Source organism: Gopherus evgoodei, chromosome 8 (assembly GCF_007399415.2).
Source record: "Gopherus evgoodei ecotype Sinaloan lineage chromosome 8, rGopEvg1_v1.p, whole genome shotgun sequence".
NCBI lineage: Eukaryota > Metazoa > Chordata > Testudines > Testudinidae > Gopherus > Gopherus evgoodei.
This window is the reverse complement of record NC_044329.1, coordinates 111,615,020-111,625,185: the sequence shown is the minus strand read 5'-3', so window position 1 is coordinate 111,625,185 and position 10,166 is coordinate 111,615,020. Positions and strand designations below refer to the sequence as shown.

At 61.0% G+C, this 10,166-nt stretch overlaps 1 pseudogene; it reads right to left on the bottom strand.

The window, feature by feature from the left end:
- Window positions 1–9,685: 9,685 nt before the first annotated feature.
- The window catches only part of LOC115656804, a 45,539-nt pseudogene continuing 45,058 nt past the window's right edge, over window positions 9,686–10,166 (bottom strand).

Sequence of the window (10,166 nt, the reverse complement as noted above, 5' to 3'; positions counted from 1 at the left end):
GTGGATGGTGGGGAGGAGTCTGAGGGGGGCCGAGGCCTTGCCAGATGCTTTGGGATCTGAGATGGAAAGCACCGGGGGGTGGGGCGGGCTTGTGCATCTAACAGGGCAGAAACGCCCCTCCGCCTCCCACCCTGGCAGAGGCCTGAATGCCAGGTGCCCAGATGTGGCATCAGCCCTCTGCACTGGGGGCGAATTTCCCCTCCTAAGCTCCCCTGCCCCCCGAGAGTTAAGGGGACCCAGGTGGGTTTGATCACATGCCTCCCTTGCAATTGTAAGGGGGCTGGTTTGGGATGCAAGGTGCTCAGGCAGGGGTAGTCAGCTTTCGGGGAGGTGGGGGCCCGCTGGGTTCTGGGGCTGTGCTGAACGCGGCGTGTCCCAGAGCAGCAGGGTTAGATCCCAGCGCTAGGCCTCTGCCTTTCCCCTATTTATCCTAGTGGAGCTGGGACAGGGTCCAGGTGCCATTAGAGACGCCCCACCCCGCTGCTCCTTTCCCCACCCCTGGGTGCAGCTAGGATGCAGTGGAGCAGGGGTGAAAAGTGCCAGGTTCCCGGTACAGCATGAGTCGGGGCAGGGGGGGGAACCGGTCAAAATCATCCCCCTGTCCCCAGCCTCTGCAGGTGCTAGCCAGCCCTGAGACCCCAGCTCTCCCTCGGCCCCACTGCTGCAGCTCCCGCTGGGCCAGTGCAGCCCAGGCCCCACCACTGGCTGCTAGAGGCCAGGCTCCCGGTCTCTGAATGCAGCAGAACCAGTTTGCCGGCTGCTCAGGTGCTGAGCAATAAGGAGTTGGAGCTATTGCCTTGAACTTCCCCTCCCTTTGGGGGAAAGGGGCAGCCCTGCCTGTGGGGAGGAGGGAGAGGGGAGGAGCGGGAGAAGTGGTTCCCCCAGTGGTGCCCGCCCCCTGGTGGGGCGTTCGTTGATCACCTGCCCCCAGAGGGAGTGGGGGGCACTAACCCCAGGCAGTCAGTGAGTGGGGGGATCAGTCCATTTTATTCTGCTGGGATTCTGGGGTCTCATTTTCAGAGGAAAGCCAGACCCTTCAGTGTCTGTGCTGGGGGTGGATGGGAATGTGCCTTGTACCCATCCTGTGCAGGGCCCAGCCAAAACTTGGCCTCCTGGGTGTGGTCGGCTCTGCAGTGGGGCTGGCCGTGGTGTGGGCCCTGCCGGGGGGCGTGCAAAGAGCCCCAAGGTGCGGGTGACTGCACGTCTCTCTAGCACTGGCAGGGGGCGCTGGTTTGGGGGTCCGATTCCCGGCCTCACTGATCTTGTGTGGCAGCGAGTTCCCAACCCATAGGCCCCAGCTGCATGGTGGGGAACACTCCTGCATTCTCTGTTTGGGCTTCTGTGGCCTCTCCCCTCCCACTCCCCCGCCTGCCCTGCTGTGCTTGGACCCATGGTAAGTTGGAGGGCGCGACCCACATCTCCACTCTGGTCATTAGATGGTATTGCTCAATCCCCAGCTCTCTGAAGTAACCAGTTCCACCGCCCTCGGGCGAGACCCTCTCCAGGCCCCTGACTGCATCCGGCTCTGAGCCCCTCTGTTCTGCCTGAGACAGGACGTCCAGACCTGTCCACAGCTGCGCCCCGTGGCTTTCGGCAACATTTCCCGTATTTCTCTTCCCCCTCCGCTTGTTTGCTTTCCTGCCCCAGCGATGGCCCACGCAGAGCCTGTGATGGTGCTGCCTGTAGGAGCCAGCTGAGGTCACTCAATTAGGGTGAACTGCAAACAAAACAGGGCAGACCAACCCCAAACGCTGGTGGTTATTTCAATACTTAGATTTACCAACCAGCACAGAACAGCTCCTGTGTTACCTCACTGGTTACTCAGAAGTTCAAATAACGCAGTTCCCTTAAAGTGCCCAGCCTCCGGCCTCCATCCAGACACACCTGTCAGATATGATGATAATTATTGAAAATATTATCTCATCATATAAAAGAAAAGGTTCTTCCAACCCCAAAGGATCAGCCACACACCCAGGTCCAATTATAACTTAGATCTGACACAAAATACACGCTACAGCCAATTCTTATTAACTAAGCTAAAATGTGTTAAAAAAGAGAAGAGAGTGTGGGTTAAAAAATCGATATATAGACAGACTTGAATTCAATTCTTGAAGTCCAGACACGGCAGAGATGAGCTTGTAGTTGCCAAAAGTCCTTTCAGAAATAGTCCAGAGGTTCTAGTCCAATGTCCATATTCAGGGTGACTCCAGTCAGTGACTGGGGATCTCAGTCCTTGTGGCTTAAGGTTTCCCCCTCTTGAAACCCAAAGCGGATCTGAGATGAAGCAGGATTGTGTCCCAGGGTTCTTATACATTTCCAGCAGCCTTTTGGCCTGAGAAAACAATAGGCTTAACTCTCCTCCCAAACATCCTGGCAATTAGCACAGGGCAATTAATCCATTAAACAGTTCAGATATAGGTTACCACAACCTTCAAAGAGACACATAGACAATAATACTATTTCACTCAAGTATCTTCCTAAATGTTAATATTTCTTTTTGGATCTTTGGATCAAAGCTATAGCAATAGACAAGACTTGTTTGCTTACATCCCAAGTAGGGTGACCAGATGTCCCGATGTTATAGAGACAGTTCCGATATTTTGGGGGTTTTTTTATATGGGCTCCTATTACCCCCCAGGCCCTGTCCCAATTTTTCATGCTTGCTATCTGGTCACCCTAATCACAAGGCCTGAGCAAACATCTCCCCTTGAGATCTCTAACAATGCAGACTTGCAGTTCAAAGCTTTGTTCGTTTACAGATCTTCCTAACCAGTTTTTAAGGTTCAGCCATGGGTCAGGTCCGTCTGTGAGTTACCCTTTTTCTGGCCCTGTCATCTTTCAAGGAGATATTAGATCAGACTCATAACGTCACAGAGCCCCACGCGGAGCGGCCTGCAGGGTGCATGACCCCCAGCTCTGCAGGAGCTGCTCAGCCAACGTGCAGGGCTTTGCCTTGCTCAGCAGTGTGCTCCAGCTGCCATTCTGCCGGGCTGAGGCTCTCGAGGGGGACAGGGAGCAGATGCCAGGTCTAGGCACCACCACGTAAGTGCTGCTTACATAGTGTAAGTGGTGCCTCGTGCTGGCAGCTGAGAGATGGGGCCGATACAGGACATCAGGGCCTGGGACAGAACACTGGTGCCTCGGGTTCCCTGTCAGCATTTCACCGTGTTGGGACCTGAGCAGTTCCCCACACCCTGTGTTTTGTCCCCAGCCAGTTTCAGACCCTGGACAACACTTTCCCTCTCAAACCATGTCACCCCCCTGTCACGGAGTCCCCGGGTGATGCTCTGGAACTGCTCCCCATAAAGCCAGTCAAGACTTTGGGGAGCCTCCTCTCCCTTGGAGCAGGCTGCCTCCAGGACAAGAAGCCCACACGTCTTCACCTCCTGGGTCTGACCTTGGAGCATTCAGCATCCTCTGCCCCTCCATGCACTTCCCACAGCGAGCCCGCCCCAGCGGGGTCCTGGGGAAGCCAGAGGGTCCTGCACCCCCACTTCGTAGTCAGACGTGACTCTCAGCCAGCCAATGAATCAGAAGGTTTATTAGATGACAGGAACACAGTCCAACACAGATCTTGCCGCTACAGACAACAGGACCCCCTTTAGTCAGGTCCATTGGGGGCCCCAGGGAGGCCACAGCCCCATTGGGAAGCCCAAGCCCCGTTGGGGCGCCCCTCTCCATTTCCCAGCCAGCTCCAAACTGAACCTCCCTCCAGCCTCTCACTCAGCCTCCCCCCAGCTCCTCCCCCACCCTTTGTGTCCTTTGTCCAGTGTCTCGGGCAGAGGTGTTACCTGGCCTCCAACCTCACTCCTGGGTTCTCAGGTTACCTGCTCAGGTATCATCCCTTCCCCAATGCAGGCAGTCCCAGCAAAACTCCCCTACAACCTTCCCAGGGCAACACTCCCCACTCAGCATTCAAAGAACACAGTAAGAACATTCCCACTTCATCACATACACCCCCCTTTCCTCAATGAGCCTCTCGGGGGGAGGAGGGCTTGGTAAAAGGCTCTTTGGAAGCCCCAGGAAGTTGCATTTGAGGCTCCCGCGTACACTGCCATAGCAGTAGCAAGGAAGTGCCGTAGGGCACACGGACATCCTGAGTTGCCCCGACTGTATCTTAATCATCTGGTGTTTGTGAATTTCTCCTTTAAAGTCAACTCCGCTCGGCTTCCGCACTAGCCTGGGAAGGCCAGGCCAGTCCCTGCCAGGATCACCCTCCGGCAATGCAGAATTAGCGCCTCTGCACCCTCCCATGTGTGGAGTAGTTGCCAATTTCCGATAACGGCTCTGCCACTTATTCCTTAGCCTCTGCCCTGCCATAGGCTGGGCGAGCCGGGCCCTGGGCGCCAGGCAGGCGCTTTCCATGGACATGCCTAGGGATCCGCACAGGTCCTGGGATGCCAGCAGCCCACGCCCGGCTGCCAGGCCCCCCCATGGGCACCCATAGCCAGGCACCCAGCCCTCCATGGGCTCCCGTGCCCGTCCACCCAGCTCCCCACGGCTCCCAGCCATGGGTCAGCTCCCCAGCTCCACCGGCTGCAGGCCACACAAGCCCTGCCCCCATGGCCTTCTGGCCTTGCTGTCCCTCTGCAGCTTAGTGATAGGCACAGCCACCCCCACGCCCTACGAGCAGCCTCCTGCGGGGACCAGCCCCGGCTCGGACACTCCAGTATTCACAGATCTGCTGTTCCCAGAGGAACAGTGCACCCAGCTTAGCAGCCCCGCTGACCCCCCCTTACCAGCCCCGCTGATCCTCAGCTTACCAGCCCCACTGACCTCCCACTTACCAGCCCCACTGACCCCAAGCTTAGCAGCCCCGCTGACCCCTCCTTAGCAGCCCTGCTGAACCCCTCTTACCAGCCCCACTGACCCCCATCTTATCAGCCCCTCTGACCCTCAGCTTACCAGCCCTGCTGACCCCCCCTTACCAGTCCTGCTGACCCCCCTCTTACCAGCCCCACTGACCCCCATCTTATCAGCCCCTCTGACCCTCAGCTTACCAGCCCCGCTGACCCCCACTTACCAGTCCTGCTGACCCCCCACTTATCAGCCCCACTGACCCCCAGCTTAGCAGCCCCACTGACCCCCCCCTTACCAGCCCTGCTGACCCCCCCACTTACCAGCCCTGTTAACCCCCCTGCTTGCCGGCCCTGCTGACCTCCGTCTTAGCAGCCCCGCTGACCCACTGCTTACCAGCCCCGCTGACCCCCCTTACCAGCCCTGCTGACCCCCCACTTACCAGCCTTGCTGACCCCCCCGCTTAGCAGCCCCACTGACCCCCATCTTTGCAGCCCCACTGATCCCCGGATAACCAGCACTGCTGACCCCCGGCACTCAGACAGTTAACAGTGACACTGACTATTGGTTTATTTAACAATGCCCAGGGCTACCTGGGGTGGGGGCGGGCAAGTGGGGCAATTTGCCCCAGGCCCCGGGCCCCACAGGGGCCCTGCAAGCCCTGGCCTGGCGGTGGTCCGGGTCTTTGGCGGCAGGGGCCTCTTCAGTGCTGCTGAAGACGCGGAGTGACTGAAGGGCCCCTCACCGCCGAAATGCCACCAAAGACCTGGACCGCTGCCAGGTGAGTACAGGCGCCGCAGCTCCCTCGCTTTGCCCCAGGCCCCTGAACCCTCTGGACGGCCCTGACAAAGCCCAGAGAGCAGTGGGCACATATCTAATCAAATCATAACGGTGACTTAGTCACCAAGTTGCTGTCCCGTCTAGCAGATCATCGTCCCCCACAGCCCCCGCGGTCATGGGATGAGCAGGCTGTCAGATCCCCTCCTCAGGGAAGGGTACACCGAGCTCTGGCTTTATTCAGCAAAAGGCCCCCCTGCTGCCTGTGTCCCCCTGTAATCTCCGCTCCTGTCCACCAGCAGTCTGCATTCCTCCCTCTCCTTCCCAGCGCCTCCTGCCTCCGCCAACAGCTGTTCTGCGGTGCAGGAGGCGCTGGTGGGGGGAGCCCCCCGATGGGAACCCTCCCGCACCACAGGGAACACGCTGCCACCCTGGGGGCCACAGCAGGGAGGGGCGGGGGGGCCCCCCAATGTGTCCCTGTTGGCACATGAGTCAAACTGCCTCCCTATGACAATCTAGAGCTCTGGGGGCCTCACGGCCCCGGAACAGGGGTGTCCAGAACGGTTCTCTCTGATTCCCTCGGACACTCCCACCCTGTCCCCCATTTCCCTGGCAGGCTGAGCGGACGGCAGGAGGGATGCAGGATAGCTCGGAGACGCACCTGTGGCCCGAAGAGGAAGGGGTTTGGGTTTGCGGTCTGTGCAGCTCTGTCCATCAAACGCCTGAGAAACACTTGGGAGAAAGCTGCCTGGGTTAAATCTCCACGCCCTCTTGTTCCTTCCACCTCCCAGCCACGGCTCCGAGCCCTCTCGGGAACACAGCAGCAAGCCCAGGGCCAAGCAATCCTTCTGGAGAGCCTGGAGAGGGACCACAGGGCCTCTTCTGCCTCCAGCCGGGGGCGCGAGCCCTCTGCCCTCCAGCCGGCGCAAGGAGCCGCCTAGCCAAAGGGAGCTGCATGCATCTGCCCCCAGCCTGGGCACTGCGACTCTCCCAGCCGGCAGAAAGCCCCCTGTGCCCACCGCAGCCCACGCTGCCCCAGGCAACATCCCAGGATGTGTTGGGACCCGGCGCTGGCCTGCCCACGGTGCTTTGTGCTGCACAAGTGTGGCCCTGTGGAGCTGTGCTCCAGGGAGATGCGTATAAGCTTGCTGGAGGGTGCGTCTGTCTGCGCCCAGCCCCCTCCAGCTTCCCTGCTGCACCATCACACTTCCTGGCCCGGCTCTCAGCTCCTGGCAGGCCCCGGGAGTCGCTCGCCCCCCGGCTCTGTCAGGCCGTGGAAGCACAGCCACACAGAAGTGCAACAGCCAATGCGCCGCTCACCCGCCTCTCAGGACAAGGTGGGAAGCTTTATGCTTTCCAGGGCCTGTCTCCCGGTGGGCCATGCCGCTGGCCAGCATAACCAGAGTCCAGCGAGCCCCTGTTGTCCCGACACAGCCCTGGGCAGTGTCCAGCAACGAGCAGCGGGAGACAGGGCTGCTCTGCCTGCCCCCAGTGCTGTACCCAGGCACTGCTCCGGGGCTGCTCATGTGCCAGGAAGGGGATGCATCCGGGGCGCTGGGGTCCCCAGGCAGTTCCTTATCCCCTTTGTGCCTAGCTGGGGGGAGAGGAAATCCCAGGGCAGACGTCCCTGCCGTCCCTGCTCTGGCACTGCCCTTCTTGCCCAAACCGTCCCGCAGACCCCGGCACTGTCCCCTTGTCTCTCACTCCCGTCAGGCTGGTGCCCGGCAGCCCCCCCGTGAACCACTCTTGGGCAGCACTGGCGTGGCTCGTGGGAATTTTGTCCCAGCCCATGCTCCCGCCCTGCTCCCGCGCTGCCCTACAGAGCTGTGGGCCAGGGCCTGGCGAGCCTCAGCCATAGTTGCAGGAACTGCCCCAGACCGGGAGCCGGGAAGCTGTCTGAAAATTTGTAATGTCCTCTGGGTCAGATCGTGCTGGGGCAGACGCTGCAGGGCTGACTCTGGCCCCATTATGCCTCCCCCCAGTACTGGTCTCCATTCGGCCCTGGAGTAGGTCAGAGCAGCCACAAGGTGGCTCTGAATTGCCCTAGGCTGGGAGGGCCCTAGCCAGACATTGCTGGAGCACCACACACCCAGGCCAGGCTCCTTTCCCCTGGCCACTGCCCCCTTGTGCCCCAGAGCAGGGTGCCAGGGGAGCCTGCCTCTGGGGAGCACGGGATGGGCCGACACACCTTTGCCTGCCTAACTGGGCCCCAGTGAGGTCTCCTGGCAGAGAACACAGGGCACAAGTCACTGCTCTAATCCTCAGCTCCCTGCCCCCAACCCTGTGCCCTCCGCCGTAGACTCAGGTCTGGGCCATCCACCTTACCCCAGTGGGGGCCTGTGGCCAAGAGGACTTCCTGCCGTGCCTGGCCCTTCCCGGGGCTCTCAGCTCCGGTCTTTCCTGCCATGGCAGGGGGCACACGGCTGCTTCCCCCACTCCTCTTGTGGGAAGCCAACAGCTGAAAAGTCTGGGGCTGCCCAAAATAGCCGCCGGCCCGCCTGGGCACGCTATCACATGACAGCTCCTCAGAGAGCCGGCAGCAGCTGGGAGGCAGCACCTGACCCGGCCACTCGAATTCAGCTGCAGAGTCCCCAGGCCAGCGCGAGCCGGGAGGGGTGCTCGCACCCTGCATTAGACCGCGGGAGCTTCGCTTCCTGAGCACAGCATGGTGTGGCCGGTGACAGGAGCCCCATGGAGACCCCCACAGCCCCAGTCGCTGGGTGCTTGGCGAATGAGGCGGGGTGGCCAGGCTGTATGTCGAGAGGCACTTGGGCCTGTATTCATCACAGCCTCCCGCGCATGAAAGGAGCCCTGCTGGAGCTGGGACGAATGGACCTGTGAGTCCCCAGAGCGCCCCACCGGGCCTGCTGCAGGTGGGGTGAGCCATCTGCCCGCTCCCAGCTCGGTGCTCCATCCCTGGCACAGCCTGCCCCTGCCCCCCGCTGTCAGTGCTTGCGCTGTGCCAGCGCCCACAGGATCCCAGCAGGGCCCACTGCACCGGGTGTCCAGCTCCGCCCCAAAGAGCTCGCTGCCTGCCTCGAGGGGTGGACAGGGGGCTGTGCTGGCTCCAGCACTGGAAGGGTTAAGCCAAGTCTCATGGGGGCCAGGCAGACTTCAGCACAGTTCCCCGGACTGCCTTGCATCCCACAGACCCTGCCCAGCACAGCCATTTTTGGGGCACCGGCAGCCCCATGGATCCAGGGACCCCCTGCTCTGGGATCCCCCCATGTGGCCTGTGCTCTGGAGGGGCTGGGGGCTTTCTCTGGGTCTCAAGAGAACCTGTGGGCTTGGTGCATGATGCCACAATCTCAGTTTCTGTCTGTGCACTGCCTGAAATCCAGAGATCCTGAAACTGCCCAAACTGCAGCGGGGACAGGGAGTTTGCAGGCATTTCTTGGACAAGGCCAGAGGGATGCTGGGAACAAGTGGGGGTCCCCTGCCAGCCCCGATGTGCAACATAAAAACATTCTCCAAATGGAAACCTCCAGATTCCCCTGGCGACTTTTTACAGAACACAGTTTAGCCTGTGGAACTCACTGCCACCAGACAGCACAGAGCCGTGGCTGGGGCAGCCAAAAGGGACCATCCTGGTCATCTGGGCTGGCTTCCTGCATGCCCAGGCAGTAACATGGCTCCTTGGGGCAAGGATCTTCGCAGGGTTCAGAGGCGCATGGAGTGCTCCATAGAGTGCTCCAAGAGGGAGGTGGGCAGAGGGTCAGATCCAGAGTGGTGCAGACAGTCCAGGGTGCAGAGGCCCTGGGCTGAGGTGGGTTCACATGTTGGGGGAATTCAGGGAAATTCTGGCTTCAAACATTTAGTAACATCCCAGCTGGGGCCAGACTCTCCTCCAGCCAGGCCAGATCCTGCTCTCTGTTCCAGCAGCGGTAATGGGGCAGGAGCCAGGGGAGAAACAGGCCCCCACGCACCCCAGAGCAAGACCACATGTCAGGCAGCTCCCTCTGCCCGTCCAGCTGAGCCTCAGCACTCTGCACATCCCCCTGTGAGAGGGCCCACACCTGCCCGCCCTTCCCTGCGCCTCTCGCCCCAGTGCTCCGGGGTAGGGGGCAGCACACGCCCTGTGCGATGCCCGAGGGGTCTGCCCAGAACTGTCTCACGGGGCCGCGCGCCATCCCGGATGCAGGGGAGTAAATCTCAAGAAGGCTGCGGGAGAAGGGCTCTGCATCCCCAAACCAGCCTGAGTCATCCTCTCCCCACACCCCGTCAGCGTGTCAGAGACCCTGCAGCAAGGGGCCCGGAGAGTGGGTGTGTTAAGAGGGATCCCAGTGCTGGCACCAGGCACACCTGCCGCTCTGCCAAGTGGGCTGGCGCCGGGAGCTGGACAGGCCAGGTTGGCGGCGGGGGCTGTGACACCCTAGGGCTGCAGAGTGTCCAGGGAAGGACACAGGCAGGGCCCTGCGCTCCTGGGAGGGGCAGGGCCCCCTGAAATGCTGCCCCAGCCTCCAGATCTCACATGCAGCCCTGGCACCTCCAGCCGGCCGGCTCCAAAGGGCTCCGAGTCCCTCTAGTGGTGGCTCAGGCTCATTGCCCGGCTCGCCCCTAGCAGGCCTGGAAGGACGAATTTCCCACGGGGA